Genomic DNA, 8,962 nt, shown 5'->3' on the forward strand with positions numbered 1-8,962 from the left:
TTATCTTGCCTCTTCTTTTCTCTTGCTTCCCCACGTGCAGTTGTTCAGCGTTTCAGAGATGCTGAAAACAGGTCTGTTAAAAGTCGAAGCACTCAGACTGCGTGACGGGTACTATTCTTCACTGAGGCCATGAACAATTGCAGAGCTGCCAGCGTCTGGCTGAAATAATAGCTGTACATATAGGATCATTTGTAAGACAGATGGCTGAGAAAGGTACCATTTATCTGCCGGCCAAGGTTTCATAACTCTTAGCATCCGCTCCTGAGGAAAGCATCATTAACTGTTAGCTATTGCTAATTACCTCAATTTAGTAGGTGTTAGCTTAAAATCCTTTTTTTCTGAAGTCTCTATTCTATATGGCAGTCTCTGCCATGGCACTGAAAGAGGAAAAGTAGGTGGGAAGGAAGAGGTTACGCGTTCATGTTCATTTACTGCATATGCTTCATTGAATCCATTCCTCTGTCTGGCACAGTAAACGTGCAAGGTTATTTATGGCCTCCCTTACTACTCCAACTGTTTTTCCTAGTTCCCACTTTTGTACAGTCTTTCCATATTCAGTATCATATTTTTCTCCTATCCCTCATCCTAAAAGGTGGCTCCACAGCTAAACTCTCAGGGTTTTTAAGGCCAACATGAAGTACGATCTTTAGCCCTTGCCCTTTGGGGGTTGAACATCTCCTGTTGCGTTATTTATTGACTGCGGTTTGTTACTGTCTGTAGATGAAGATGTAGACGTGCACTGCAGGCAAAATGCAGATACCTCACATCACAAGGGCGAAGTCGTAGTGAAGGTTTTTCAGCGTGTCTGAAAGGATTTAGGACAAGATTTGATAGTCAGAAATTCATAGTGCTAGGTCACCAACCTAGTTGTCTCTTCCTTAATCTTGCTAAAAGTTTTTCAGCAAAGTCTGTGCTGAAGCTGTAATAATACATGGTATTTATCTTGAATGTAGTATTTTTCACCCTTCTGTGACAAGAATTCAAAGAGAAATACCAAATTTCTTTCATACAGGTATAAACTGAGGCATGGAAGTAATATAAAGTAAATTAATGGGCAGAAATAGAATGGAGATCTGAGAATATAAACACCCAGATCTCCTTATTTCTAGTAGAAGATGTCAGGATTATAATGGAAACATTTTTAATTTCTTCTTTTGTTAAAAGCATCAGAAACAAAAGTAGACTTCTGAGAAAGATTTTATTTTTTTTTTTTACACTTATTTATGTTAGTGGTTTTTTTCCCCTTCCTGCTCTAGCAATATAAAGTCTTTCCTGGTGTGCAGTATACACTGCCTGCAAAGCTGAAATTTCTGGAGAAAGAGAGACACCAGAGAAGAGCTGGGCAAAGGCAGCAATAAAATCTCATTGCTTTCCTACTTGGATTTTACAAGCACTGCAAGAAGCTGCCAGCTTTCAGGCTGAATGCCTTTGTATCAATGCAACGAAAGACTCCAGTTTAAGGTATTTGGGGGAATGCTGTGTGTGTGTGTGCCTTTTGTCACAGGCGCCAGCAACTGTGAGGAAAAGACGGCTGTTGCCTCGTGCTCAAACAGTTCTCTGACATTCTCTGGTTTAGCGCAAGGAACAAAAGCATCTCTGTGTCAGAGCCACACAGAGCGCCTTGTCAGTGTCAGCCTTCATTAAACTGCCCTTTTGAAACACGCGAGCCCTCCCTCCTGAAAGCACGCAAAAAGTATCCCAAGGAAAAGATAAATCCTAATAAAGCATGAGAAATAGTAGTATTGTGCAATGCTATGGGAATTCATACTGCAAATAGTAGTTTAGGCAGCCAAACTTGAGCTGTTTTCCGAACTCAGCTGAATGAAATTAAAAAGCTCTTCAAAGTCTTTCCTGTCCCTGCTCTTGGAATTTAGAAATCAAGCATTAGGAATGTCAATTGTGGTGAAAGAGACTGTATTACAAAAGAACAACGTGGAATAGGATGAGAAGTACTTTTAGAAACAAGACTTACCACTGCCCATAGATGATACCCAGTAGGGGAGTCATGCAACGAACACAGGAGGCACAGAAAGCAAAATGTCACGGTGAAGAAATGATGGACTGGACCCCCTTGGCCCTCAAAGGGATTCATGGTTGTCATGCAAGAAATAAGGAAGGCAGTCACGTAGAGTTAAATTTCATAAGATCATGCAGAGAATTTGCAAATAGAAAAGTAGGCAGAGTTTGTTTTTTTAACATAAAATAGTTTAGCTGTCTCTAATGAACAGCATAGGGTTTCATTTTAAGGTACAGTTATAATGACTTTAATTCAACCATTTTCAAGTTTCATGCTCTAAGCTGTAAGGAGCTTTTCCATTCCTAATCAAATGCTAATATAATGTCAGAGGGCTTAGTTTAATGCAAATGAAAAGCAAACAGATTTCCTAATTTTCATTCTAACTGATCAAAAAATACAAGAAACTGTTCTTTGGCCATCTCTTCCATAAAAAAAGATCTTTACAGAGTTGGTAGTTTAATATTTCGCCAGCTCTGCTAAGTTTCCTTGGCTTGTAGTACGGTGAAACTGAAAACTTTCAGTATCTGCTGTCTTCAAATCTGGAATTTTTACAGTTCTGGAATCTGTGAAAATGTTACTACTAAAATAACACAAAGCCTTTATCTCAATTTTGTTATTTTACAGCATAATTTCTACCTGAAGCGCATCATCGCGGGACTAGCGGCTGACAGCTCATGCTATGAACTGCCGTGACTTGTTAAACCAGCGTAGTGTTACCAAGTTCCAATCAAATTCTTTATATTGGTAAATACTAATTCCCGTCTTACTAGAAATTGTATTAAAATGTGCCATACTTCTGACATTCCAAGGACTGTAAAGCAAGAGAGTAGCGTTTTGACAGACAGGCAGTGATCCCCCAAGTCAGACTGCAAGTGCAGCTACTTGTGTCAGGGGAATCTAGAAATCTCTCCAAATAAAATAGCTTTAGGATTTTTTCTTGCTAAGAAAGTCAATGTAAAACAATGATAGAAAGGCTTTGGGAATGGTAGTAATAATGTATTTCATTTTTTTAAATTGAAGGGAATGAAGAGAAGGGCTGGCTGGAATCCCTAGAGAGCACAGAGCAGAGGCTTTCTAGGATGTGATGATAGTTAAGGGTTGTTTTGTATAAGCCAAAATATAGGCTTGTTTGTATAATCATAGACTCCCTCGACAATTTTTGTGCCCCAGCTTTAGCTCTGAGATTTTTGAGTTTCAGCGCAGTGCGTTAAGGCACTTCTGAATGGGATATATAGAAACCAGAATGCTGTCCAGGAAAACCTTCAAAAATTTTATATGATACCTCTAAAACAAAGAAAACATGCAAGTAGTTCATGAAGACTAGACCATATGTAGAGTTAAGTATTAAAATCGTATTTAATGGAGCAAGTTAGCAGAACCAGATTAGCGTATGAAAATACTTGTATGCCAGACATACCCAGGGAATAAATACTCATTATAAAAATACAATCAAGAACGACACAGAAGCACATCTTCCAGTAAGAAGATGCAAGTCCAATAGCTTTCATCCTATCAGCTGCAGCTGATCCCTAGAAAAATGTTATAGGCACGTCATCTGAAGCAATTCAGACACCAAGGTTTAATGAGCTCCTCAGTTACGTTCTGACGACTAACTGGGTTCAGGCTTAGCCAATAAAGCAAACTTGCTTAAGCTACTTCTGTGGATACTGAGCCTTTGTGTTTTAGGCAAGCATGGTTTATTTCGCAAATAGGAAGTCCAAGAGAATCTATATGGCCGGTTTTTATAGCTTGATTAGTGAGTTAAGCTTGCTTCACACAGTATGGCAGTAGTCACACAGCCATAACTTAATGCTTGTCATTTTAGTTATTGCAATTAAAGTCATTTGCACTATCATTCTTTTTCTCCCTTTTCTGAATGTCCCCTCAATACAGTGTTTCTGTTCTCTGTAAGTGCAGATAACAGATTTCTTGAGTTCTTATGTATATTCTTTGCAGACATTAGTACCACAAACATAATCAAAATAAACACTTAGCTGTTTTTGCTGCAGTAAACTCCATTTGTCCGTGTAAGCCCAGTATTTGTGTGGATTTTTCAAGACCCTCTCAGAAAGGTTTTGAAGAATGACATGAACAACATTCTCTGCAGGAAGTTTGCTGAAATGAAGAAAAAGGAGAATGTGAGAAGAAACAATTTCTATTGTCAAAAGGCACTTAACTGAGTTAAGCAGCCTATTTACAAAAGCTAAAAAGAAAATACAGTTCCTTACAATTCTTGTTAATTCTGTCATGCTGATTAATATCAGCAATAATGATGATGGACCTTGTTTCTTGTTAGAGGAGATTCAGAAAAGAATTAAATCTCTTAATTTGAAAACGTAGAGCATACTGCCACAGTGACTTTTAATGTCCTAAATGAACTGCTGTGTACAGAAAAAATTAATCCTTCAGTTCTATGATACTGAAAGGATGTGCAGCTATAACTTTGGAGGGTGTGGGAGGCATGTTTTAGAAGTTTATAATTTATCAGAGGTTAAAAGTTATTTGAGCCAGCTGCATGCCAGAATACAATATGCTGATGTGAGAGGAATTCCTAAAGAAACTGATTATTTCTTTTATGAAATACCAGGGAAAAACTTTGTGGTACTAAGAAATCGTATATGCTCTTTACTACTTTTTTTGACTTGCATTAAGATAATGCTCTCACTCTTTTTCCTGCTACTAATTTATCATTCCCATATTTGCCATTATGTAACAATATATACCATCATGTATATGGGTGTCAGAATTAGTACAGGTTGTCTTCCTCTTCAACAAACATTTAAACGTTTTCAAATATTTTCAAACTGTCTTTGACAAGGAGTACCCTAATCTCATTGCTGCTTCTGCTGTAGGCACTCATGTTCAGCAGTCACGCTTATTTTAAGAGAAATTCTCTGAGATATTTTCATTTATTACAGTATGTGCTTAATTGGAGTTTTTTGCTGCTGCTGTTCTCTGTGTATTAGGCACGTTTTGTCAATCTTCCCTGTATGTCTTGGTAATTAAGATGCAAATAAGTGGTGAATTTCACACTAGGTCTGCCTTGAAGGACTATTTTACTGAAGCACATGGAATTTTGTGATGGTCCTTTACATAATGTTGCAAGTTACATTCAGTGATATAGAAACTAACTTTCAATTTGTTAACTTGGCCTTTGAAATGTTGTAAATTACAAATACAGTACAGATTCCCTGGTGAAATTTATTATTGTTGTAGGTTGTCTTAGCCTGGTAGTTAAAATTGACTTATGGTCAAGGACACCCTTGGCCATCTCTGGATCTGAGATTTCAGTTTCTGGACTGGAACATTAGCTTGGATATGTGTCTTCCCTTCTCTTTGGCTTTGCCTTTGTTTCCTTCTGAAAGAACGAAACCTGGCCACGTAGAGTGGACGTGAGCCACGCACTTTCGAGCCCTTTTGAGATAACTGGGGAAAAGAGGAGGTGGGATGTGTGGCACAGCACATTTTCCCACAGTCTTGACAGACCAAAGAGATAAAGACTCCCCTGCCCAACATGATAAATCGAGTCATTTAGAGCTCCTTTGAAAAGGTTGAAAAGTTAATAGTCTTTATATCTCAAAGTGTGAATTACAGGAAGTAGGACCTGAGAAATAGATTACTTCTGTGAGCACCATAGAATGGTTTACCAACTGTAGGCAAGGAATGCAAGAAGGAATAAAAGAATAGGCCTTTCTGGTGTAAAATTAAGATTTGAAAGATGAGGGATTACCACAGTGTATTTGTTGTAAGAGAAAAAAGGGCCTTCCTGGGCTTTCTGGAGCATCTGATGAAGAGACCTGATGTACTTTCTTAATTGTAATGGTTGTTAAAGCTAGAATTCCAATGTCAACTTAAAATCAGGGGAATTAAAAATTCAATTTGTTGACCAACAGACCTTTGGATCACAATGGAGTTAGACAAGGCAATGCATGCATTGGGTCAATTTGTCATGATCATTAATCCCTGCAGTCACTCGAATCGGTTTCAATTTACAAAAAATTACATCTTTATTGATTTGCAAACAAAACAATGCTGCAATGACACTGGCACAAGGGAGCCTCTACTTTTGGGCATTAGTTTTGTCCTGTTTCAGACAGGTTTTTCTCTCCATCTCCCTGGTTGTGTATTCACAGTTTTCTATGAAAATAACAACTGGTTTTTATGTAAACATTTATTTCTCAAGCACTGTCCCTGCAGTTTGGCATTGACTGTGAACTTGTACAAGTCTCATTCACACCCAGCTAGTACTTGTTCATGGCTTTGTATGGAAAGGAAAACAATTCACAGATGCACAAAAAGAATACGTAGAAATTCTATTACACATACATATGCAACACTCAAAACACACCCCCAATATATCATATTTCTAATTTGTAATGTGACTCTACTACGTAACTCATATTTCACATTAAAATCATCCATTTTCTGAGGAGTTTTGTATTCCATATACCAGTTTTTTATTTGTATCTCAGCAAGATGAAGGACCAGGTTACCCGAAATAGACAACTGTCAAAAAATAAAAGATTTCCTTAGAAAATTATTTCTGAAATGGTAGGGTATTTGTCTACTTGTAATAAGTCCTTTACTATTATGAGCTGAACCATTAGTTCAGATTCCACTATTTCCTGAAGCAAGATGTAAAGAACATGCTACCACGAGTGGTGTTAGAAAATGTGTTTTTCCCCTACTTACAACTGAGTGATGGGGTCAGACTGAATGGGTGCATTTTTTCCCTTCTGTAGTTTTCCAGCCATATCAGTCTAGCTTTTTTTGTTGCTTTTTTATTCATCCGGGGAAGGAGATTTCTAGAAGCCACTTCTAGCTGTAAATATCAGTAATGAAGTAGTTGACAATTAGTCTGAAAAATGGTGACTCAAAGAAGAGCAAAGAGTTGTCAACTAATTCTTGTTCCTGCACAGTACCGATTACATCTGGAGCTGCAGAGTAGAGTTCATGATACTATAGTCTTTGAAATATGTCGTTAGTAATATCATAATTATACTAAATTTACAGAAATGAAAAAGCAATTCATGACATTTTTCTTCATAGTGCTTTTCTGTCATGAATTCAAGCATGACTATTCGCTCTGAAGGAGAGGAGTGTTCTCATCAATCATCCAAGTGAAAAAGCAAAAGTAATATTGCTGTAGCGTCCTTTTTTATTTTTCCTAAATCACTTTATATGTGAACTTATACATACAGTTCTTAGAGCATTACAGTTGTCGCTTGAAGCAATTAAAACTGACAAACAGCTACACTGTGCTAGCAGCGATAATTATCTTGGCCTTTTAAAAATCACCAAAACGATGTTAAACAGTTGTACTAGCCATTATACATTTCTGAAAAAGCAGTTTCTCTCTTGACTCCCATATTTAATGTGCAAACCATTAGGAAAGTCACTAGTAGCAAAAAGGAGGAAAATTTACGCAGGTTCCAATTTTAATGACCCTACCAGCTAACTTTACTATTGTAGCTATCACCTCTTCTTTCATGGTTGTTCTGCTTCAGATACAATTCTTTATAGTATCACTTCTGTTTTAGCTTACGTTCTGCCATTTTCTCAATATAAGAGGGATTGTTTTCTACAATTCTTCTGATAACATTCTGCAAATTATACTAGGACTGTTTTTTCTTTTTTCTCTGTTACGCTGGTTTCTTGTAAAACATGGAGAGATGCTCTTTTGTCAAGAAACCACAAGGAATCTGGGACTTTTCTTCTAGTTAATTCTAATTCAAACAGTGGGATGTGCTATTAATGTACTCATATATTAAATATTTTTTGTTTGCCTACTATAGTGATACAAAGTTTAATTGAAACAAGCTTTTAAATCCTTAAATGCTTTTGAATAAATCGTCTTATCCTTTACGTACAATATATGAAATACTAGAATATGGTTAATGCTTTACTAATAATTAATAAAAAAAAAAAAGTAGGAAAAATAGAGTGGTTTTGACACCAGAATTTAATTTCCTCTTTCAGATGTATCTCTGAACTACAATGTTGTATTAATTGTTCTTTAAACTGAGGTAGCTGGTTAGGCTATATAGGAGATAATTAACTATTTTTCCCTAAATGTCCTTCACAAATAATGTGTCTTCTCACCTTGTTACAGTACATAACTACTATTGATTACCTGCTCTCTGTTAAATTCTGCTTCTGTTCAGCACTGAAGGGCGCACACAAGAGTTCTGACAGATTGATCAGGACGTGCAGAATGCAGTTTAAGGAGATGATAGCTCTGACCTTCAACTGAGAAGCCAATACAAGCCATGATGTGAAGTGTGTTCTTTAATGACCAAAGTCATTGCATTGATATTTTCTCTAGCTTTAGAAATATATACATGGCATTTATGTAAGTTTCCATAGATACATGCTAAACAAAGTTACACAAAGAGGGAATGTTAATTATGCATAACCATAAAAAAAAAAAAAGAAAAACTGAATTTTGAATTATTTTGATAAATTCAGTTGCTAGAAATAACACAGGAATACAATGCAAAGGATCAGCAAAGTTATAATGAACTTGATTTGACAGTATTGCACTTCTGGCAAACATGGCACCTTACAAAAATTTGATAAAGAGGAGAACAGAGTTGGTATTGTCTCTTGGAAGAACATTCAGTATAACAAATCTCAAAATAACCTTGGGTTCAAAAACACGGATATTAAGATTGTATTTGAGAGTGAAACAGGTTAAAAAAATGCCCCCCAAAAAATATACTAACGATAATTGCAAGTAACATAAATAAAGGGCAGAATAATGTAACAGAAAAAAAAAAACACTCAAGGCAAGTGTAGTATTTATTGAATATTTATCTCAATATCTCAGAAAAGAAAATGAGAATGTGCACAGAGACGCTTAACTTGACAGTTGTCAGCCAACCCTTATGTGCCACGAAAATGTGATCATTGAGAAAGAGCAATGAACAGTGATTGGAAGTGGCT

Source organism: Rissa tridactyla, chromosome 4 (genome assembly GCF_028500815.1).
Source record: "Rissa tridactyla isolate bRisTri1 chromosome 4, bRisTri1.patW.cur.20221130, whole genome shotgun sequence".
Classification (NCBI taxonomy): Eukaryota; Metazoa; Chordata; class Aves; order Charadriiformes; family Laridae; genus Rissa; species Rissa tridactyla.